The sequence below is a fragment of the Meleagris gallopavo genome, chromosome 1 (assembly GCF_905368555.1).
Source record: "Meleagris gallopavo chromosome 1, MGAL_WU_HG_1.1, whole genome shotgun sequence".
Taxonomy (NCBI): Eukaryota; Metazoa; Chordata; class Aves; order Galliformes; family Phasianidae; genus Meleagris; species Meleagris gallopavo.
In genome coordinates, this window is record NC_139404.1 from 117,612,277 (window position 1) to 117,636,780 (window position 24,504).

The 24,504-nt window shown below is 38.3% G+C and overlaps 1 long non-coding RNA gene across 1 annotated transcript in view; it reads right to left on the reverse strand.

The window, feature by feature from the left end:
• LOC109365640 (uncharacterized) overlaps positions 1 to 24,248 on the reverse strand; it is a 34,683-nt gene extending 10,435 nt beyond the window's left edge. The window contains exons 1-3 of the long non-coding RNA XR_002111353.2: positions 24,140 to 24,248; positions 20,344 to 20,578; positions 19,693 to 19,757 (exon numbers count right to left, since the gene is read on the reverse strand). This is a non-coding gene — a long non-coding RNA (uncharacterized LOC109365640). The remainder of the gene's footprint in view (positions 1 to 19,692; positions 19,758 to 20,343; positions 20,579 to 24,139) is intronic.
• Between the last annotated feature and the right edge of the window lie 256 nt (positions 24,249 to 24,504).

Genomic DNA, 24,504 nt, shown 5'->3' on the forward strand with positions numbered 1-24,504 from the left:
GAGAGATCTTACCTTTTCAGAAATACTGAGACAATCCTGGCAGAGGACATGGCTTTGCCTTGCAAAACAATAAAAACATTTCTCATCTCCATGAATGTGTTTTTCAGCATAGTAAGTCATCCTCTTCCTATGGCCTGGACTGAGCAGAACTATTTGGTGGTCTTCTTGAAATCAAAACGTTTAACGTACATATGGAGGCATTATCAGGAAAGTGTTTTAAAGCCAGGACCAAGAGAGAGCAAGTAGTCGAATGTAAGAAACCTTCCTCCATTAAATGGCCCTGGCTGTAAACCAAAAAGCAAAATCACAGCTGTTTCCAAACAGGATTTGGAAGGTTTTTGTCATGCACTAGTAACAACAAGCATTGGAATGAAAAGAAAATGCAAAACCTTGAACGCCACTAAGAATTCATTCTTGCTTTCTGGAAGATTACACATGCACAAAAGTGATTTTTCAGTCTGTTTTCATAAATACCAGAGAAAAACTTTCAGAGGCTCATGGTGATGCCCATGGACAGATGAGTGGAAGGGCCACTGTTCTAACAAATTGCAAATGAAACACACATTAATGACTTCTGCCAGTGAAGAAAATCCTGACATTTAGTTGTGTCTTGAGGCCTACAGCAAGATAGAGAAGCAAGGTTCAGGAAGCCTATGATGCATGAGAATTTATAGATGTCTGGGGCATCTAATTTTTCCTACTGTTTGAGGAAGGGGGCAGGAATGACTGGAATTTCAAAGAAATGAACAAAAACATTTCTAGGAAAACATTTCTGTCCTTACCAGTTGCAGCCTTTATCCCAATAGTACAGTTTTCACCAAAAGCTTCCGTTTTGAGATTTATGAACAAAGCTACCTACATAAATCCTAATATAATAATTTGTAGTTTTAATGTGACATGACCTCCCTACTTGAGAGACTATTAAATCAGTCTCAGAATGAAACATAAACCTTTCCAAAACTACAAAGCTTACTAGCAGAGTGTCTTTTGATAATGAAAGGTATTATGGCTGATTAATATTCTCTATTCTGTATTAAGATCATAGAATTTCACAGTGAGATACAAGATAGAAAAAGACTCATAACATCCACAAAGTTCTTCTTCACTAAAATGCCTTGATGTACAATAGTGGAACACAAACTGTTATACAGTTTGAAGGAGGTTGAAATTAGAAAATTGTTAAGGTCCCTTCCCTAAAACCTTTGCTTTTCACAAATCCATGCCTAGCATATAGTAAGGACACCCCAGCACGTGTTAGCCCAGAGAAACACGTCTTTCACACTTATCTTACTCTGCCAAAACTCCATGAAGACAAGCCACACAATAATTTTGCCAACCAGAAAGGGAAATTGTACACTGTAAAAATCAAACATTTTCTACAAATATATATACTAAAACTAAGAATTCCTGTTTGCTAAGTATTTGTGTAGTTTTCATTATGCTTTTTAGAAGGGAGAAAACTAGAAAAAATATACATTGGAGGCTTCATAAAATCTACTTCGGTAGCAATTTGGTTGATTGCTCAGGAACACAGCACAGAAAATGAGCAGAAATTCCAACTCAGAGTCACTCTTGGGCTTCTGCTGTCATTATTAGCATCATCACCATTACTGCAATGGTATCTACAATAAAGTCACTCGCTGTGCAGTGCAACGTATCAATACAGAATAATAAAAAGAGCCCCACAAAACTTCCAGTTCTAACTTAAAAGCATCCTTTGAGTATCAGTTCCCTTCAGTCATTTTCTTTCTCTGCTCTCAGAATGAGATAACGGAACACTTTTCATTTGCAGCATGCCCTGCATTCTTTAGATAAAGTTTCAGTTTCACAAGATAACAAACAGGAGCTATACAAGAGTACTCAAAAATCAGGGGTACCATAGCACCCAGGTGAATGCTTTCTATCCATTTGTTCATCCCTCACCAAGAAACAGCACTCTGGACATTGATGAGGAGAAAGAATTACGTATCTCAGTCCAAATAGGAAAGAGCTTTACATCATAAATACAGTCAACAAAGAAACTTCTTGATGTCAAAAGCTACTATGCATTTGACACTGTGTTAGGTTCCCTCATAGGATATTAAATGGGGATTTCATGATCCCTTATCTAATATAGCAAAAATTCCATTTAAGACCATTCCCAAACAAACTATGACTTCCCATTACATTTATTACCCCTCCCAACACAATTCAGTTCCCAATTACTCTTTTTTTAGTCTCTAATTCCCTAATTAGAAAGCTCTCAGAGGAAAACCTGTGCAATATAGAAATTGATTTTACAAAATTATTCACTTTACACAAGCTTTAATTAACAAATTTGTTAGTCCAGCAGATAATCTGTTACTATGCCTATATCACTAACTAAAACAAGGAAAACTGCACTACTTCACAAATTCACTGTTTCGATATGTTTTTGAAGTATATCAGTATCTCCTTTACTTTAAGAATTCATATTTATTCTTTGAGGCCACAGCTGAGTCTTAGTTTTTTTGTGGGTTTTTATTTTTGCAAGGTGAATTAAACAACAAACAAGCAACGTGTCTCACATGTCTTCCCTCTCCTAGTGCACTGTTCGACATCGTAAATATTGCATTTCCTAACTGTCTACTCCTGAAGTTTACAAAGAATATTCTTTTATTAATTTGTGTGTGCATCTGTACATGTGTGTTGGTTTATCATCTTCACTGTGTTCATAGCATACCATTTAATTACTTTCACTAGATACAGATATTTTTGAGAGAAGCAAGAAACAATGACTTTTAAAACAGAAAATCCCTCTGCTGATCATCAAAGTTCTGCTATAAACAGCCATCTTCGGGAACTTCCAAAGAAAGAATTGCCTTTATAGTGGAAAACATGAGCTGACCTAAATACAAGGGAGACCAGTAAATTTCTCTCTAATTCACGTGGGTAAAACAGTCATTAATGCATGTTCGTGAGGAAGTTCTAAAAAACTTGCATAAAGGTTGCCCAGAATATACATGCTTTCATCTATAGTCCCTCCCTTTCACTTTCTGCTAGGATATCCAGCTAAGAATGCTGGTCAGACCTTGGGTTACAAAAGCTAAGCATCCCTCAAACTGCATAAAATGCACTTACAGAATTTCTCCCATCTCCATTCCAAAAGTTTTGTTCAGCCCCTAGCAGCAGGCTGTAACTTAAAAATATAATCAACCATCAAGATACTCATTTCTTAACATAAATAACAAACAGAACAAATAGGAAAAACACTGTAATGCTTCACTTAAGCTTTTTCCAACCAACAGCACAGGAGCAATTTGATTCAAATCCAATCCTGCTGGATTCAATCAAGTCACAAAAGAGCAAAGCTGTTGCAAAATCACAGCCTGACACCTTTTACAATTTTGAACAGCATCATAGCATTCTGTTAACAGTTAAGCTTTTTTTTTGCCAAGAGGTATTAGAAGCAGGACATATTGGGATACGGAAAGCTAGGATCCCAGTGCCGGAGGGGAAAAAAAAAAAAAAACAACAATCAGTTATTACTTACAGAAATAACAGGTTGAGGATACATAGAACAAGAGCTGATGTGCATAATCTTATTTTCAGTAAAGGGTACTGACTAGCTCTACCTAATTACTTCCATTCATGTACCTTAAGCCTCTTCTGGCACTTATCCCAGGCTCTAACCACCTCATGCTAAGAAATTCACATTTAAAATCCTCAATAATTCAGCTTCTCAATTAGTCAGCCAATCAATTATTCAGCTATTGATCTGCCTCTCGTGGAAAATAAAACTTTAATAGATGGACAGTTTACCTTTCACAAACAAGAGCTTGAGTTGCTGATTACAGCTTAGGTTTGGTACCTATCCAGACACAGCTCTCTGAAACAAAAACAAAACAAAAAAAAATCTAGTCTTTTTTTTTTTTTTTCTTTTTGCAGTTCCTAGATTAGGCCCCTTATAGTTCCAGATAATTAGAAACATCTGTAAGTTTCTTAATCTTTGTCATCAAAAGTAACAATATAGGTGATGCTTATCTACCTCATTTTCTTCTTGCGTGGGAAATGATTAGGACTGAAATGCTGTTTTGTGCTGGAGATAATTAAACACTCTCCTGTGAAAGCTCTAATGGATTTTTTTTCCTTTTCTCTTATGAGATCTTTTCTTCCAATCTACACCTCACTTTCTAAACCTGCTGCCCACCAGATCCTCATCCCTCCACTCTCACTGACCACTAAGATAGAAGACTTTCTTTCAACCTCCTCCCACAAGACCAATGCTGAACTTCGCAGCTTTCCACAAGAACTATGCTTGCTTCTGACTAGCTCCTACTGCTAGACTGGCATCCCAAAGTGCTGAGACCCTATTACTCAACTTGGCTAACCAAGTTCATCCCAGGACACAGAAATTATCTTGCACTTATACTCCGACTTCTGTGCTGCTTAACACTGCCACCACCAGTTTCATATCCTCATGTCAACAACAAAAAGGAAAGCAGAGCTAGCGACTGAGGTAGCATAGCCTTACATGTTTTTAAAATCAGATCTGTTTCTCACTGTCATTGTCACTAATGTTCTATTCTATTCCATTTCTGAAAGGGAAACAAGATGTAAAAACAAAGGAGAATACAAACTTTTCAAAAGGGGTATCACAGCATTATTAGTTTTATGAGAAGAAGACTACAGAAGAAAAATGACATGGAAGAGTATCACAGAGAAGTCTCAGCCAGTAGTCCCCTTGAACAGGGATTGCCATTCCAGTACAGGTGCTAAAATAATCCACACAGGACAAGTTGACTGGAGTTCCTCCTACAGCTCTGAACAGAGTTAGATGGTTCTCACCATATTTAGTAGTGCCCAACTGTTTAGCCTGCATATCTTCAACCTTTACTGCTTTTGTCATATAGTGATGAAAGATCTGAGAAGGACCTACTCTGGGGAAGGAGCATGGGAGCTCATGCAACTTATATGATGTATGTTACATAAATATACACATCCATAAAAGAGTTCATTGAAGGTATTTTTACTGGGTACAGGAAACGTAATAGCCATTGCTTTGAGTGCTGCAAAATGCTACTTAATCCACAACACAGACAAGTTACTAAATGTAGCTGTCTTGAAAATTAGTTGTCAAGGCAGTGCAGCATTTCTAATCAGTAATTTGTAGTTTATTATCCTTTTAAATTGTAACACTATCTAGCCCTAGAACAAGAATAGCAACCATGTCACTTAAAGCAAAACTAAAAAAAGAACAAGCCATCCAATTTCGAATTTATGCACAAAATGTCAGTTTATACAGATAAATATTTTTTCTATTCAAGCACAAACATACAGATAATAAATCAATTTCAGCATGAAAGAAAGGATTTATTTCATCATATTATTGGAAAATATTCGCTGAAGAGAAAAAAGATGGGTTGTTTTAAATTAATGCTGATAGAACTTGAATAACAAATCTGACAAAGGTAGCAAATTAGATACTTTAAATAGGCATTCAATAATTGAAGTACCCTGAGGAATAATTACAGGCTATATTAGGAGACAAGGTTTAAATTCATAAAGCTAAGAATACATGTCATAAATTGTCAGACACACTGAATGAGTCCTAAATTCCTTTGCATCTATTCCTACCCCACACATCTCTTCTTTATTATCTAAGTTCAAAGAACAACCAAGTACTTTCACCCTAAACTAATTTATTATTATTTTTTTTTTTTAGATATTTGGAAAAGCACAAACATACATACAACCTGAGAAATGAGCATCAGCAAAACTACTGTGAGAGACACGCTACACCTTTATGCATCAACAGCTGGGATGGGCCTTCACCAGAGTGATGCTGCCCAGAAACACACCTGTGTGGGAAATAGAAAGATGAATGGAAGAAGATGCTCCTTATGCAGTCTCTCCTAACTATCATGTTATTTATGCTAAATTGCTGGAATGCTAGTGTGTCCCCCAGCACATACAATCACAAGTAACATCTCTGAAACATACATATCCTGTCAGGCAGGCAGCAGTCCTTCTCTCCCTCATCAATTCCAGCTTAGACAAGGCATTCACCCCAAAATCTCTGTAGAAATAATGACATAGCACAAGGTGTTTTGTCTGACTCTGGATGTCTCTGCTCTCACTGGGGTTTTCTTCTCCCAGATGTCCCTATTTTTCCACAGGCTGTAGAGTCACTAATTTCACCATCTTTATATCCCCTAGACATTCTCTCCAACGAGACTGCTTAAAGAATTATCCAGGCAGAATTTGTCTGGATGTTTCCAGTTTCTTTTCAGCAATATCTTTGTAAAGAGGTACAAACCAACACAATGTCAAGTGGAAACTGAACATCTCACAATGGATTTATTTCCATTGAAAAAAACACATTTGAGGAATATATGAAAAGCATAAGGAGAAAGGAAAATACAGTCCATTAGCATTACTATTTAGTGGCAAACCACTAACTACACAGTTCACTGCTTTGAAAAACTAAAGATCTTTTCACTTTGCAGTTAAATAGCTCCAATCTTACATCAGTTAAAGCTGAAGTATATGACGGCAAACAGGAGAATACAACAGGAAAACAAAAAAGAAATAAGAAAAGAGAACATAGAACTTATTTCAACTTGCATTAAAACTAGCTATCATTTTACATGGCTAAACCCTAGCACTAACAAATCTGAAAATAAAATTGTTAGCAGGGGCAGTTATTCCTGTATCTGGTGTCCTAAAAACCTTAGCCTGAAATAGAAGCAAGGAGCATCTTGAAGTCCACATAACATTTAAGATAATTTTAGGTGACTCTGGAAGTCAAATTATTTCTATGTGAATCTGACACGCATATTTTTAGATAGAAATGCAAGCCACCCAGATGGAATATTTTGGAATATTTTGACCTCCAACCATGGTTCAATCCAACCATACCATACATAGAAAAATACACCTATTGAGGATGCACAGAATAGAGCAATAGCAACACTTTCCAGAATACTGTGACTGCAGTTGTTTTGATTTATTTGGCTTGAAAGAAGGCAGTGCATCCTTCCAGAGTTACGTATCTTTTTACTCTGGTATTTTTTATTTCATTCTCTCCAAAGACTCACGTTCCAGCTCATGCTGGAAGTTCTGTTCTCCATCTAATAATTATTTGTGTTAATTGGTCTAATAATTATCACTGGAATGAAATTTCTTGTTTTCATGACATTTTCCCTTTGAGGTACAAATCACAAATTATAAATACAGCACTATTTAAGTAATTAACAGGAAGTCATATTTCATCTGATGTTAAATTTCTTTCTTTCCTTAGCTTTTTTTCCTTTGTTTTTGCTCCTTGTCCTTTTGAGGAAGACTAAGGTTTTCATATACAACGAAACACTCAGGTAATATTGCCATCAGATCAGTTACATCAGGTGCAACAGCACACTGCTGTACTCAGAGTGCACTATATAGCTCAGTAACTACCTGAAATACTATACATATTCATCTCCAACAATTTCAAGGATGGCTGTCACAGACTTTTATTCTATTGTATATTTTAGAGCCATACCTAATCTAAGAATATATTGGTCTGCAACTAAAGCAAGATTTTTTCCAAGTTCAACAGGCATTGAATGTATTGAGATCATATAATGACTATGCTGCTAATCATCATAATTTCACATGCCATGAGACATACCTATGGTTTGCAAACACTGTTACTAATCAAAGGGTAGAAAATACTTCAACCCAGACCCAGTATAATAGAATCATAGAATCACCAAGGTTGGAAAAGACCCCCAAGATCATCCAGTCCAACCTTCCACCTACCACCACAAAACCACTTAGTACCACATCTAAACATCTAATTTCTTGAACACCTCCAGGGATGGTGATTCAACCACCTCCCTAGACAGCCCATTCCAATGCCTGACCACTCTTCTGGAGAATAAATATTTTCTAATATCCAATCTGACCCTCCCCTGGTGCAACTTGAGGTCATTCTCTCTCATCTATCACTGGTTAATGCGGGAGAAGAGACTAACCCTCACCTTGCCACAGCCTCCTTTCATGCAGTTTTAGAGAGCAAGGAGGTCTCCTCCAAGCCTCCTCTTCTCTGGTATGATTGGAGTACTTTTTTCACAATTGAAAAAAATTGAAGTCTTTGTATACAGGATTCTCTACACATAGTTATTTTGCTTTTACATGTCTCCGTACAATATGTGGATCCCTGAGCTAGTCTGATAAACATATATCAGAAAGCAGAGTGCTTTGGGTGACAAAATGCCTTCTTAAGCCATGCCTGCCTCTGAGAAGTTTAAGACAGGAAAGCTATTTCCTCAAGCCTTCAATTGAACCAGGCATCAGAGATTATTCCCTCCTAAGAAACTGCTGCTAAACGCAGATATTAGACACATCTATAACCACTGAAGTCAAAAAGCAACATTCTCTCTCTACGTGTTATCTTTGATGTTTATCTCAAGGCCCAAGGTATAAACGTGAGCAAGTCTTACAATTTCTCCCCCACCTTACCTACCCCAGGCAACCAACACTTGTGCACACAGAACCTCTCAAAATAATTTATTCACATCTAAATACACATGTAACCAGTAAAGAGTATACATAGACAAGCAAAGAAACAGATTAACCTGGCAGACCTCTGGGGAAGAAAAGGCTCTTTTCTTTGGCCAGATACATGTACCACCACTTCTTCACCAAGTTTAAGGGTTTCCTCCCACACTAGGTTTATTTTTTGTTATTTTAATTCTTTCCTGTGGCTCAGTTTGAAATGCCTTCTACTGCGTGCTTGGCAGCCATTCTTTTGCTGTCCAGCTGCTTTCTCTTGCCATTAACACTGAGATGACTTTTCTATCAATGGATAAAATTTACAAGCTTGTTACAAGCAAAATTACAGGCAGATTTCCTGCTCAACGGGAACACCCTTGAATTATGATTTCCGAAGTAGCATCTTCCACAAACAATGAATGCCGTTTCACATTTCCTCTTGGCAAGGTTGGTATATCCAATCTCTATTAATTGCTTCCTGTAGATACAACTCTAAATAATAATTTGTATGCGCCCCCCCCCCAAAAAAAAAAAAAAAAAAAAAAAAGATGTTGATTATTTTAGGTAAATTCTCCTCTGTTTAAATTAGCTATTGTGAAACAACCTGAGACACAGCATAATAGTAGAACTTTACTGTTATCTTCTTCTGTTGAATATAGCAGTTTTTCTTTCAGATATCTAATTCATCTCTACATGACACCAGGCATAGGTAAAATTACACAGAAGAAGTATCCTTTCAAAACAGTTAATTTCTTAGCCTAGAAGTGAATAAGTTAAATGTCCTGAAAAGTCTTAGAGCTGCCCAATGTAAGCAACACTAATCTGAGAGATTTTTCTCAAGTACATATTTTGTCAATATCCAATCTAGTCTGAAGCTGCAAAATTCAGACTCAAGAGTAAACATGAGCAAATAACCAAAGTGGAATGTGCCAGACACTAAAAGATCTAGGAAGAAGCTGATAAATTATTCATATCCAAAACAAATATATCAATATTAAACATCCAAATAGGTTGTATTTACTGAATTAAGCAACTGATTAAAGTTGGGATATTTAAAATCTGGCTATATCTTGTTGGATGTGCTTCCTATCTCCCATCCTTTTTATACAGCTTCCAGGATAAGGTTCTGTTTAAAATTACTGCATTTTCACATGCAAATCTGCAAACTAATACCATGGAAAGCCAAAAATTTACCAACCCAGATTATATGTATGTATAATTAGTATAAAGGTTACTCAAGAGACCACCCAGCCTCCTGTCTTCCCACTCCTAAGTTGCTATGGCCTTCTTTCTCTTACCAGTATACCCCTTGTTTTTGTCTCTCAGTATCTGAAGGAAGTATTACCAATTACATCTTTGTAAAGGCACAAACCAAAAACACAAAAATGTGTGTGATGAATCAAATTTCTGCCTGCTACTGTTTTATTTCTGGTTTTCATTAGGATGGAACATGAATAGGCAGCAGAGATTTACTCCATTTTAAATGCAAGAACATATGATATCGAGTGAAAAATACAGTTAAGTGACTAACACTTCTCAGTACAGGCTGAGACAAATGTCCCAGTGGTGCATTGCTCCACAGGGTCTCTGTTGCAACATGCCTCCCCAACTTAAAACAATGGTGACACCAGACTGATTTCTATCCATTTTATAACTAAAATCAATTCCTTCCCTACTTGCCAACCAATTCCCTTAACATAGAGTAAAACAGAACTAAATTCAATCCAACTACTTCTTTTTGATTACTGACCTGAATACAAATGCCAAGACAGGCAATGTATGAGCCTGGGTAATTTTGCCAATATAAATATACAGAGTATTAGACACAAGCTTAATATTAAATTATGGTTACATTGGTTGCATATATAGAAGTAGAAGGCATGAGTCAGAAAAAACACCTTTCTAAGCAAGTGCTGAAACTTTTTCACCTAATAGACAAACCGACAAGCTGTTAATTGAAAAATAATTAATTAATTAATTAATCAATCAATCTCTGGGAGGTTATACTCCCTAATTTTAATTCTGCTTTTGGATGACGAGCCCCAGATAAATACAAAGCTACACATTCACCTCTTGCCTTCTGAGTGACATTCATTCAGCTCTGGTTTAGGTTCTGTAGTCTAATGCTACTGTGGTGATGTGGGTTTTTTTGGTTATTGTTGTTTGATTAAATTCATTACTCCTCCATCACTTAACAACAGCTAGATATTCCATCTTTTTCCCAGTGGGAAATACCGAAAGTGCTTAAGACATCATTTTCGATAAGCATCTTTTTGAAAGCTACTATTCATGAGGGGGTGGACTGTCAAACAGCAATTTCTTACTTTTATAAAAATAAATCACTAAGGTGTTTTGTTGGGGTTTTTTTGTTGGTTTTTTTTTTCTAAGAGAAAAATAAAACTCACATTTTATTTAGTACTTGCAAATCCATTACATTTTGTACGTTGATTATTTTCTACACCCAGTACATTTTCATAACATTTTGACCTCCAAACTCCTATAGATATTTGCTGCATGAAGAGATCTGAGATTTACATAACAACATAGTTCAAGAGTTAAAAAAAATACTATAAACAATAACACAAAATTTCATGGAATTAAAAATGACAAAAGCCCACGTCTCTTAATTACTTACCATTATGTTTCTGTATTGTTTAAACGAGGACAGCAAAGGTCAGCTTCTGCCCCCATTAGAAACTATAGGAATCCTGGCACTTGTTTTAGTGAAATTACAAGCAATTGTTTAGTTCTTTCTATATTTAGATTTTTATGTTGAAAGCCAGCGGTATCCATCCAATGACATGCCATCTTTAGTGCCTTCAGCTCCATTTGAAAAGCATCTGTGTCTTTTTTTTTTTTTTCTTTTATGGCCTCTTTCAAATGCAGAAATCACAAAGAATCTGAAGGGACAGACCACACGCTACACAATAATCAAGGTGCTGTAAGCAGAAACAACCCTCATTCTAAAAGACCTATGGTTAATAATGTCTAAAGCTAATGTCTAAAACTCCAAACACTCAGCTTTTGCAAATCAATTTAATAGGAATGTCAATGCAATAAAAATAGTGGGCTACCTCTGATTCATTCTAATCGTATAAAAGTCACGCACTTTGCTCTCACATATGGTTAGCAGCCTACGGTAACTGTTCCAACTGTCAGCAATGAGTTTATTTTATACTTTATTTTGCATATGAACACAAAAATCCATTAGACTGATTCCAGACTACCAGACTCGGAAATCTTATCAAATCACAGCTGATGATCTGAGTGATTTGGTCAGCATAGCAAACACGCAAAATCTGTCAGCGAGGGAAACAGCCACGTGGAAGGACAATATCACTTCATCCTGCCCTTTTCCACCTTTTGTGCTCAGTCTTCTTCATGCCCAACTATCTACCAGCGTGAGCATCAGCGTGAACACCCATTGAACTCTCACCTTGCTCAGGCTTTCAGAGTTGATGCATAGCAACAAGTTTTAGAGACAGGGAGATACAGTACAAAGGTCTGTTCCTCCAGTTATGGGAAAGAACAGACTTACATAATTGGTCTGCATAAGTCTCAAACTGAGTGATCTTTGTAAAAATGCAGAAGTATCTAGTTCAGCAGTAAGTTTTTTCTACTTGGGAAGAAGAAGGATGGTGCTTTCTGGTTTTACACTGATACAATCATCTCCTGATTGTCTCTAAGTAACAAAAAATATTAGGCAGCAAATAATAATAATAAATCTATTTAAATTCATTGGAATAAGATACTTGCAGTTAAAACTTTGAGGAAAAACAGATGCCCCATCTCAGATACAACTGTCTAACAGCACAAATCACGAGTGGAGAGGGAACCAATACACAGCATATCTTTGGATTCCACAGTTCACTCAATCACAGAATGGCTGAGGATAGAAAGGACCTTTGTAGATTGTCCAGTGCAAACCCCCACTCAAAGCAAGACCAGTTACAGCAGGTTGCTCAGGGCAGTGTCCAATCAGGTTTTGAATATCTCCAAGAATTAATACCCCACAGCCTCTCTGAGCAGCTTGTGCTGATGTTTTACCACCTTCATAATAAAAGGTTTGGTTTTTTTTTTTTAATGTTGGAGTGTAATTTGATGTTTTTCAGTTCATGCCTGTTGCCTCCTGCCCTGCTACTGGGAAGAACCTGGTCACCTTCACTTACATCAGATATGAAGACATGCTGATGATGTTCATCCTGAACCTTCTCTTCATCAGGCTGAGTAGCCCTAGTTCTCAGCCTCTGCTTTTATTACAGGTGCTCCAATTCCTTAATCATCTTTGTGGTCTTTTGCTGGATTTGCTCCAATATATCCATGACTAATACGGCTCAGCCTGCTACTGCCCTTCTTTGCTGCAAGAGCACACTGCTGTCTCACGTTCAACTTCCTGCATAACAAGACTATAAGACATTTCCCTGCAGAACTGATTCCTGCATAGTTGGCCTACAGCATTTACTGTCACATGGTGTTATTCCCTCCAAGATTAAAAAAATACTGCTTTTCTGTTTTCTTGACCTTCATAATGTTCCTATCAGTCTACTTCTCAGTTCTGCTCTAGACCCTCTGAATAGCTGCCCTGCCCTAAGCATACTGGCCATTTCCCTGAAACTGATGCTGCCCACAAAATGCTGAGTGCATTTTGTCCTGTCACCTAGGCTGTAAATGAAGATATTCAACAGTACGGATCCCAGCAACTGAACCTTGAGGAACGCTGCTAGTTGCTGTCTGGTAGCTGGACTTTGCACCACTGAACAGGACTCTTTGAGCCCAGCAGTCCAGCCAATTCACACCTTTTATTGTTCCTTATGTATCACACTAAATACAAGTTGAAATAAAAATATTAACTATTAGAGATGATTCTGCTGCCTGAAAAAAAAAAAAAACTAGAGGTGAGCTAGCAATTTAAAAATTAAAAAGGCAGTTATCTGGGTGATTCAATGACAATTATTATCACAGGCAAAGCCATAACAAGACTGCTTTGGAATACACCTCCAATATAATGATAGCCTATGTTTTATGGAAAACTGGTTTATTTAGTTGTTTCACATCATGATGAAATAATAGCACAATGCCAATGCATAATTGAGCTGAACAGTGCGAGAACTGTTTTATGGACAGGTCTCAGCAATAATTATAAATGTCAAAACACTATGTTGTAAGAATCTTTTTCCCAGTACTGGCATGGATAACTTCTGAACTGACCACGAGTCCTCACGCAAGCCCATGTCCTTATGAATAACTCAAAAGAAAAGATCCAGTTATTGCTGACATAATTTTCAGCTGACAAAAGGGCAACAGAGTGCAAATGAATTGTGACGACAGATCAAATTGATTCGAATGGCTTTGGTGAGATAGGTTCATCTAAGAAACATCAATTTTAATACAGCCAAATAAAAATCTAGTTAAAAAGAACATATGCCAAAGCACATGATAAATGGAGGACTGTAATTTCAAATTTAGAAGGAGCTAGGGGTAGATTACTGACTGAACTGAATTTCCAAGTACAATGCTATGATAAATGTAGGTTTCCACATTGCAAGTGAATAATTGGAAGTGACTTCAGAAAAAAACTACAAGAAAGATACAAGTTCAGAAAATATGCAACTATGACTAAGCAATTTAATCTATCTAAGAGAACGTTTAATTAATCCCCTCAGTCAGAGCAGAGAAGCATCACTGCCAGGAAGACTCTTCTGATAGAAATGTCAGCATAATGAACATTAACTAGAAATTTGGATTAGAAACCAGGCATACCATTGCAACAAAGGCAAATAACTTCCTAGGAGAGCCTACTAGAAATGCATATAACCATACATTCTATATAAATCAAGACAAGATATTTTTCTGCAGAATATGACATGTGGGGTTTTTTGTTTGTTTGTTTGTTTGTTTTCTTTTGTTCTTTGTTTTTTTAATCACAGGCTTCTTGCAAGAATTAAGCCAAATTTTACATCCTGGATCAGAGAGGAGTTCAAGGCATATGATCCCTTTTGGCCTTACAAACCTGTAAATCTGAAGTCACGCTTGAGGTCAGTGACAAAATGAGCATATCACCGCAGTTCAAAAATTTATGCCCAAACCAATATTTCTTCTCAGTCAAGAAGCTATGTGACATATTGTGTTTGCAAGAGGTGAACTGTTTCGGCAGAGGTAATGTTTTCACTTTTGTTTTCTTCTGTTTAATATTTAGCCAGAACTGAAACATCTGAGAGCAGGTTCAATGCAGTCATTAACCTTGCATGCAACAGATTCTGTCTGGCTGCTGTAAGCAGTTCACATCAGTCATACTCAGGTGTGACTCTGGCATTAGTACAATTGCCTTTTGACTCAAAACTTGATACTATACTTATCTCAGCTCTTTTTTTTCTAAAGTGACATCTAACTGTGAAACATAAACAGCCCGTAGAAATTCAGTCAACAGCATTTCTAGCCCTAGCTCTCGTTAGCTGTATTACTGAAAACAGATTTTCATAACAGTATATTCTAGGCCAATTCTCCAGACAGGTTCTTGCTTAAAATTGGCAATGCCAGGTTCCCATAATGATTCTACTGGTACAAATACAGAACAGTTCTAATTTTATATATCTTTTCAACATCAGCTTTGTGCAACCATTTGCAGTTATTTTGCCTTTGCCTCTATAAGCACCATGGCTATTTCTTCTTTGCCAGGGAGCCATTTCTCATGTGCTATGTGAGAATTGTGGAATTTTGCACTTCCATAACATACTACCATTGCACTACTATAAACTCCTTAGGATTCCTAGTTAATATTTTCAGCACAAAGGTAGATTAGTTGCACAGTCATCAATTTGAAAGAATCTTTACTATGTCAAGTGTAGCCCCCATCTCCTTGCTTAATGTCTAGCATGCTCATTTGTAATTTAAGAATACCTGAGATTTACTAGCAACCAGCATCGTTATTCACCTGTAAAATTACTGCCTGTCAAATGGCGTGGCTTGTGGAGAACTGGTAAATGCTGACCATCCAGCAAAGCTGATCACTGAAACTATTTGTCTAGAGAATATATTTTCTGACTACATGTAGGCAAGTTTTGTTCAAATTGTTGTTGTTTTTTTTAATTTTACATAGGAAATTGCAGGTCATGATGAGTAATTGGAACCACTTGGCTATATCCTTCTACTTTATCTGGATGTATTATGTCTCAGTTCACATGAACTGTGTGCTAACCTCACCCTAGTACTGCAACATCATGTCTTAGCATCTGTTGCTTTCCCTGTATTCTGAAGTGAGTGTTGGAACTGAAGCCAAGCCTGGAAGCTATAATTAGCACCATTAAGTCTTCTGAAGACAGACAAGTCGTGAAATCATTGTCCAAGAGCACTTTGCATCAAGGAAGTTATGTGGAGTCTCATTTATTACCATGATAAATGGGCTTTCAGCTGTAGGGCTGAATATTGTCTTACAGTTTGTTTCAGTTATTTAAAATGGGACAGAGTATTACAAAGTTGATCATTCAACTAGAAACCAGGACAACACAGTCTTCGTTTATGACCAATCATTTAAGATCCTAATAAATGTTCACTTCTGTACCAATGCAGGAGCTCGTTTCTGAGCTAAGTGTAAGAAACTGTGAGTAGTTTGGGGTCACGGAAACACAAAGCATAAGAATTAAATCGGTCTTTAATACTCTGAATCAGGGTAATTTCAGAATAACTGGAGAGAAGCATGATGAATATATCATCTTATTTTAAGCTTTTATGTACTGCTAATGTAGAAATAATCCTTCTAGACTTCTCACACTGTCTATTTTAGCAGTTCTCTGAAAAGACATCTAATACCAAAATAACCCCCAGCAAGGCCAGTTTCAATGCAAACCTTGAGCAATCAGATTTCCTTCCTTAGTAGAAATATATCCATAGCATGAGTTAAGGGCAAACCTCTATTAAAATGTACTCCCATCATCCACCATTTTGTCTTTGAGTCAGAGAACTGCAAGTACAGTACATTCTGCTGTTTCTTCAGCTGCACCCATGCTGTTGATTCTCCCACAAGAAAAGTTTTCAAGAGCACCAAGCTGTTGTTATGACTCATAGTAAACACCAACGCAAAGAAAGCAGCCCAGTGCTCTTCTCTCGTTTCACTCACACACATTCAGTTAGAAAGGAAAAAAAAAAAGAAGAAAAAGAGAGAGAGAGAGAGAGAGAGAGAGAGAGAGAAAGGAGAAAATAAAAAAGATACAGTTCTTATAAGCTTCTTAGTCCATGGTGAGAAAAGAGAAAGCTGAAGAGAACTAGACAAGAGACAAATAAAAATACCATAGCAATTCAACACATGGTGAGGAGGTGGAGTGGGATAACACTACAGAAATGAATGCTTATGACTTTCATATCATCATCCCCAAAATAATCAGCCAAAAGGGATAATTACCAGGTTTATCTTAAGTATGTATACATGCAAATGTAGACCAGGATCAAATCAAAGGAACTGATCGAAGCCTACAGTGCAAATGAGAGATGGATTCCATCTCTTACTTGATAGACAAACATAAGTTCTAGACTCTAAATTTGAGTCTCAAGATTTCTGACAGTAGTATCTGTATTAAAAACATGAATTGTGTGGGTTATGGAGCAGTGATAAGATCAAATTCTGCAACTCTAAAACTTTTAATAAAAAAAAATCTTCAAATATTAGACATAAAATTGAGCTCACAGTCCCACGTGCACACAGGAAGACTTTTGTGCAGAGACCACCAAGACCAAAAAATAAATTACATTTAATTGTGTTTATCATTACTAATTTGAAACACACACCCTTTCTATAAAGATAATTTTTGTTTCCCCCATTTTCTCTATTAGAAATAGCCATTAAAAAAAAAAGTCTCACTACAATGTTCCCATCAGCACTCATTTCTTTCTTAGTATTGTTGCAATCAATATCAAAATATTTCTACAAGCTCAGCAACAGATTTAGGGACTCAGAACAGCAGTAGGTGGCCACATGCAACTACTAAAAGTGTCACTCTGTTAGCTAATGTTTGATAGCAAGTATTGAGTTTCACAGCAGGAATAATGATATGTACTAAGGACAATAGAAAAATGATTGAAAAATTCCTTCAGCTTAGGTAAATTTTCAGGAGACGTTTCAAAAGCAGAAGAAATGAGAACAGAAAAATCAGAAAAATAACTCATAAAATAGTCTTAAGATTAAGAAAAAAAAAAATCTTACCAGAGGGAACCATCTACAACAGCTTTTGGTATCAAGGCCTGGAAGAATGCAATGAGTTTCTATGTGGAATGCAGAAGACTTAATGTAGCCAGGGCAGGGAGCCAAAGAAGCTATCACCAGGCAAGAATGACCTCAATTCATTTCTGAGTGGGTGTTTTTCGCAGAATTTAGAAAATTCTGATTGAGGACTTAATCTATTTTGTGTATCTACACTTATTATTTTGTCTGTGCTATTATCAGTGAGAAAAGAAAGTTCCAGAGGTGCCACAAGAAGAGGAGAAGGGGTTTAGCAAAGAAGTGGGTGCCTATAGCCCAAGCAAAGAGACTGCTGGAAGAAGAAAGCAACTGACACTCCAGTCCCTACAGTAAAGAAAATAAACTTTCCATGGATTGGAAAGAAGGAAATAAGAATCCAAATGCAATGACACAATGTCAAAAGGAAACTTAAGTATGTACATTTCTTTCTATTCCATCTCCAGTCATCTTCAGCTTTCATTATTTGAACAACAACAACAATAAAGTAACCATTCTAATTCATATTCTGATCATCTCACTTGTCTTCAGTTTAAAAAGCAAAAGTAGTCTTCTTTGAGAACTCACTAGAAGAAAGAGTTTTAAGCAGATCCACCTCAAAGTTCTCGAAAATTCAAGATCAACTTCTCCACTTTCATCAAACAAGAACTACCAGAAAACTATGGGAATATTAGCTCCTTGCTAGTTGTTGGGCTGCACAACCACATGGGTATTATCGCCTGCTCTCCCAGCCATTTAAATCAGGCTGGTACCCAGTTAAACGGTGGTTAGAAAATATGAGTGGGAGGGTAAAATGTACTTTATAGGATTTTTATTAGGGCAAAATGTCCTAGGCAAATACACTTTCCTGTCATATCACTCCAAGTAAGAAGAAAAAAAAAAAAAAAAAAGCTATTTCTGTCACTTTCATAGTCAGCAACACTATGAGTAGCTGTAGCAGCATCTTCTGGAAGGAAAGAAATTAGATAAAATAGAGCCAGCAAGAATGAAAGTTTAGAATTATACAGTGGTTAACTTTATTTAATCAATTGCCTTACCAGGCTAAGAAGGGGACTTGGCATGTGGCCTACACTGCAGAGGCTGCAGTGGCATGCATCCAATTATATATATCTGGCATCTAAGTTTTTCTCCTCTCTTCTCGTCCTGCAGCTAGATTTGTAATAGAAAGTTATCCCTGTCCTTCTCATCTCAAATCAAGTACAGGTAAGGGGTGGGGGCTGCCACACAATAAGTGAGCCGGTACTGCTTCAAGCTGCACCTGGGGAGGTTTAGGCTGGACGTTAGGAAATACTACTTTTCTGAAAGAGTGGTATGGGGTGCCCAGGGAGGTGGTGGAGTCACCGACTCTGGAGGTGTTCAAGGAACATTTGGATATTGCGGTGAGGGACATGGTTTAGTGAGAACTATTGGTGATAGGTGGATGGATGAACTGGGTGATTTTGTGGGTCTTTTCCAACCTTGGTGATTCTGTGATTCTGTGACTCTGCTTTGAGAGCTTAGGAGGGTATGCCTTTTGAAAATACTTGACTGCTAGACGAAGGCTAACATTTCTCTGCAGTTAACATCATTACAAGTCAGTGTTATTTAAGAGAAGAAAACATAAGTAAACAGTTCCAAATTACTCTTCTAATGACTACATTATAACCCAAAAGAAAGAAAAAAAGATGTGAGGAAACTGGAAAGAAAACAGATGTAACTGGTGCCAACTATGACAATGAGCTCCTATGCCTGCAAAATTGGTAAAATCAGAACAGGCTGATGGTCTCACATTACCCTCAGTTCTCCTCAATGCCTTCTTCTGTTACTGCTTCAGCAGGTTTTTTTTTAATACACATATGTAATAGTTGCTTAGCTAAGAGAAGACACAGAAGGGCATTATTCTCTAATCATGGCACCCATGATGGCTGTGTCATTTGCTCTTTGCAAGTAGCATTTCAACAAAGCCCCACATGCAATCAAGTCCCACATACCTGTCTCTGCTCCTTGTCACAAGCACACAGGCCAAGCATCAGCTCTAACTAGCTTCTGGCAGTGCCTACACAAAAAAAAGTACATGAATGCTATTAAAAGACACATGCATTATTCAGTGCGATGCTGCCCAAACATCACATGCTAAATTGAGCACAAGGAGCACTGGAAATGCACAGGTCAAGCAAGAGTATTTATATGGATTTTCATATACAGAACCAAGAACTATAGTTTATCATTTAAATAATCTTGTACGTAAAGTGATAAAGTATTCAAGTAACATCTCATGTTCTTATGATTCTTCTGTAACCTGGTGACCCATTTAAAAAGGGTACCATGAACTGTCTCATTCACACCTCCCCCTTATTTTTTTCCTGTCGTGTTGTTACTTTTTACTTTATCTGTGCCTTAGAGTCACAAACACCATTAAGAGAAACAGAACAGATCACCCAGCAGAGATCTGAAGGGAAGTCAAAGGGCCTGGATGCTCATTTTCAATAAATGGTCTAGAAAATACCAGCTGGGGGTTTACATTGTCTCCTTATAGCACAGTACATAACTATGCTAAAAGGGGAGAAGAAAATACACATATTCTTTGCCTGTAGGCTATCACAGAGTTGTACTCTGAGGGGGACCAATGAGCAGTTTCTCACCTACTGCTTTGCAATGTAGTGCGAGGAGAGAGCTTAGCATTTTTGCACCAACAGTCCTCTTCATTGGCAGCTGTGAAGACCACAATATGCACTAAGTAACACACTTTGGGAACATCCGGCAGCACTCCCACGTTCAGCCTCAGTTTCAGTACTTCAGTTTGCTTTGAGTTTGAACAGTTTCACAAGTTTTGGAGTCAACAAATTCTTCACAAATCGCATGTTGGGGACTGGTACTCTACAAGATCCAAAAAGGAAAAAGAAAGGGAAAGAGCATAGCAATTAGCATGTTCAGCATCTGAAGTAGGAATCACAGAACCACAGGGGTTGGGAGGGACCATTGGAGATAAACTAGTCCAACCCCCGTTAAAAGTCCAAACACAAACCTCACTTTGGCATTCATACTGATTTACAAGAAATGTAGTACTTATGCACAAGAAGCCACTTCCAAAAATTGCTTGCAAAGGTAACACATTTTTAAATTAACACATTTTTAAAGGACTTCTCCATAGTCCTTTAACTCCATGCCTTCTTCAGCTTTAATCTATTGAACTAAGCATCAGCATTTCTAAGCATTGTTCTCAATCTATGTATTTTCCTTATCTATTTGTCTTCTTTGGCACCACTGTGCCCTGGCCATCAGACATCCATTGTAATCCAACTGTCTCCAGCAGAACAAAACTGGTGGAACAGTTTCATTATTGCATCCCCTGAAGCTGCTGTTTTTGTTTCTGGTCTTCTACACATTTAGTTATATTAACACTGTGTTATGAAATATACCAGATGGACGGTGCTGGAAAAATCACATCTTGTTTTCAATAATACATGCCTTGGGTCATCACCTCACTTTTCTGTATCGAGAAACATTATTACATTTCTTAGAAGAGGTCTAAGGGTTGTAGCATGTGGATTTTCCCCCATGTACTGCAAGCAGACAAATACAGCAGACCACAATCACAGAATCACAGAATTGTAAGGGTTGGAAGGGATCTCCAGAGATCATCGAGACCAACCCCCCTGCCAAGGCAGGTTCCCTACACCAGGTCGCACAGGTAGGCGTCCAGGCGAGTCTTGAATATCTCCAGAGAAGGAGACTCCACAACCTCCCTGGGCAGCCCGTTCCAGTGCTCCCTCACCCTCACCGTGAAGAAGTTCTTACGCACATTCGTGCGAAACTTCCTGTGCTGCAGCTTATGTCCGTTTCCCCTCGTCCTGTCTCCACGTACCACTGAAAAGAGACTGGCCTCACCACTATGGCCGCCACACCTCAGATATTTATAAACCTGGATCAGGTCCCCTCTCAGTCGTCTTTTCTCAAGGCTAAACAGACCCAGTTCACTTAGCCTTTCTTCACAGGGGAGATGCTCCAGGCCCTTCACCATCTTTGTGGCCCTCCGCTGGACTCTTTCCAAGAGATCCCTGTCTTTTTTGCCCAGAACTGGACACAGTACTCCAGATGAGGCCTTACCAGGGCAGAGTAGAGGGGGAGGATCACCTCCCTCGAACTGCTGGACACTCTCTTTTTAATGCACCCCAGAATGCCATTGGCCTTTTTGGCCACGAGGGCACACTGCTGGCTCATGGCCAACCTGTCGTCCACCAGGACGCCCAGGTCCCTCTCTGCAGAGCTCCTCTCCAGCAGCTCATCCCCCAGCCTGTATTGGTGCATGCAATTCTTCCTCCCTAGGTGTAAGACCCTACGCTTGCTTTTGTTGAACCTCATCTGGTTTCTTACTGCCCAGCTCTCCAGCCTGTCCAGGTCTCGCTGAATGGCAGCACAGCCTTCAGGCGTGTCAGCCAATCCTCCCAACTTCGTATCATCAGCAAACTTGCTGAGGGTGGCCACTATCCCATCATCAAGGTCATTGATGTAGATGTTGAACAAGACCGGACCCAGCACAGACCCCGGGGGGACACCACTGGTTACAGGTCTCCAGCCAGACTCTGCACCACCAACGACGACCCTCTGCGCTCTGCCAGTCAGCCAGTTCTCAACCCACCTCACAAAACGGTTTCTAAAATAAAGTTATTTCATACTGCAAGCTATTACCAGTGGGATTAAGAAATCTGCTGTAAATAAGTCAAATTTATAGGTTTCTTGAGACCTGTACTCAGTAGCTCTCATTTCACAATTGTTCAGTCTGATATCTCTTGTACTTAGTATTTGTCAAAAGATTGAAAGGTTTGTCTTGTTTTCTGTTGTTTTAGTTTGTTTTTTTTTTCCATAGAAAAGGCATCAGTTTTAAGATAAAACTGAAAGCCTCTTGCTAATTTTCATTCTCTGAATCTTGGAAAAGAGACTTTTAGGAGCAAAGGATTAGCTACGTTCACAATTAAAATGACAGTCATCTCCACTTCTGTAGAGGAAATTCCCTTTAACCAGTGTTCTGTTCCACTCTATGCCTTTTGACACCAGTGCTGGTTTATTGGGTGGTTTTTGTTTTGGTTTGGTTTTTTTTGAGGCTGAGTTTAAATTCATGAAGCAGTGAAATAGGTCTGATGTTTGGCTGACATGATTCTAGTGTTTTTTCCCAGTGGAGAAAAATAAGGATGGTAAAGTGACAGTACAGGTTAAAAAAAAAAAAAAAAAAGTTAAAGTCAGTTACTGAAAACTGCATTTCTCTCAGGATTTCTTGGGTACAGAACTCTCTTTTCTCACCCACAAACTAAAATGTAGTATTCTCTGTTTAATAGTGCCCTCTAGTGAAAGAAAGGGAATATTCCAACAGAAGAGGTTAAAAATGATGTGGCAGAATGTCTTAAAACTATATGAGTTGATTTGTTAATGCTCTTTTACCACAAAGGGACTTTGGCATTACTATATGCCTCGCTTCATTTTAGATAAAAAGAACTCTTATTACAGCAGCTGTTCCTGAAATGCTGTCAGAAAAAAAAAAAAAAAGAAAAAGAAAAAGAAAAAAAAACCACCAGAATTTGGATGTATGGCACAGCATTGTAAGGCAGGTTCACCTGAGTGGGATGAGAGGAGCATCTTGCAGCTGAATACATTTGTTAAAACCTAAGGCTAGTATCTCTATCACAGTAATGAAGCATTTCTCACGCTTTCAGAGAGGCTAAACGCTGACAGCGTATTATTGTACCCTTAATTCTTACGTTTTTCCTTAAGCAACCTTTAGGCCTAAAGAAACATGGGCAACCTCTATACTTCACAGGCAGTACTGTAACTTAAAATAAACAATGCTTTTTGTAAAGTCTTACAAAAGTCTATGTTTAATCTACCATTTGAAAACATTATAACATAGTCACAAAGGCTAATTGTTGCATTTAAACTGCCCTGAGAAGCGTAAGTTAAACACACCAAAAACTAATGCAGATTACTACAAGAAGTGCATTCATTTTGCTTTGCTGAAGTAGTCATAGTGGGAAGCCCAGCCACTGATTTTTTGTTTCTTGTTGCATCCTCTTATGTTTATAACTCATGTCCACAAAGAGTGCACAGAAATAAAAATCGAGAGTCATTCTAAAGCAGCTCTTTTCAAGACAGTGTTTTCAAGCAGAGAAAGCTGTAGAAACTAAAGCTAATTAAAATGTGACTTTTCAAATACTCTCCTCTTTCCTAATAATTTGAGCTGCTCTGAAATACACATTTCTTACTGCTAATTCACTTCCAGCAGTGGCACTGAAATAAACTTTATCCTAAAACATACCCGAAAGAGTCATTCCCTTTTTAATCAGTGACTAGCTGGCAGACATTTTAGACTTTTAATACTAGAACAGTAGAAGATAATTCTCAGGAGAGAAAGAGGGAAAGACATTATCATAAGGCACTTGCAAGTACCTTTGCAGCAGAACATACGCTAAAGTGTAACACAGACCGGGCGGCAACGCGGCCGTTGAAATGGCGGCCCCCCCGCCGACAGGGCTGAGCCGCAGCAGCGCCCCCTGCCGCCCTCCACAGGAACACCGGCGCCCCGTGGCGCCGCACTGGGGGCGGGACTGCGGTATATGCTCCGCGCTGCTCTGAGGGAAGCGCCGCGCCTAAGCGGTAGCCAAGCGACGGGCCGCCCTGCTCCGCCGCTCACGCCTGCAGTGCAGTAGTGGGGCACAACTCTTATCTCCAGGGCTTCTTATACTCTGTGGCAGAGTATAATCCTTTCCCTCCTCTGGGAGACAGGGAGGAGAGGACCCTACATTCCATCGCCC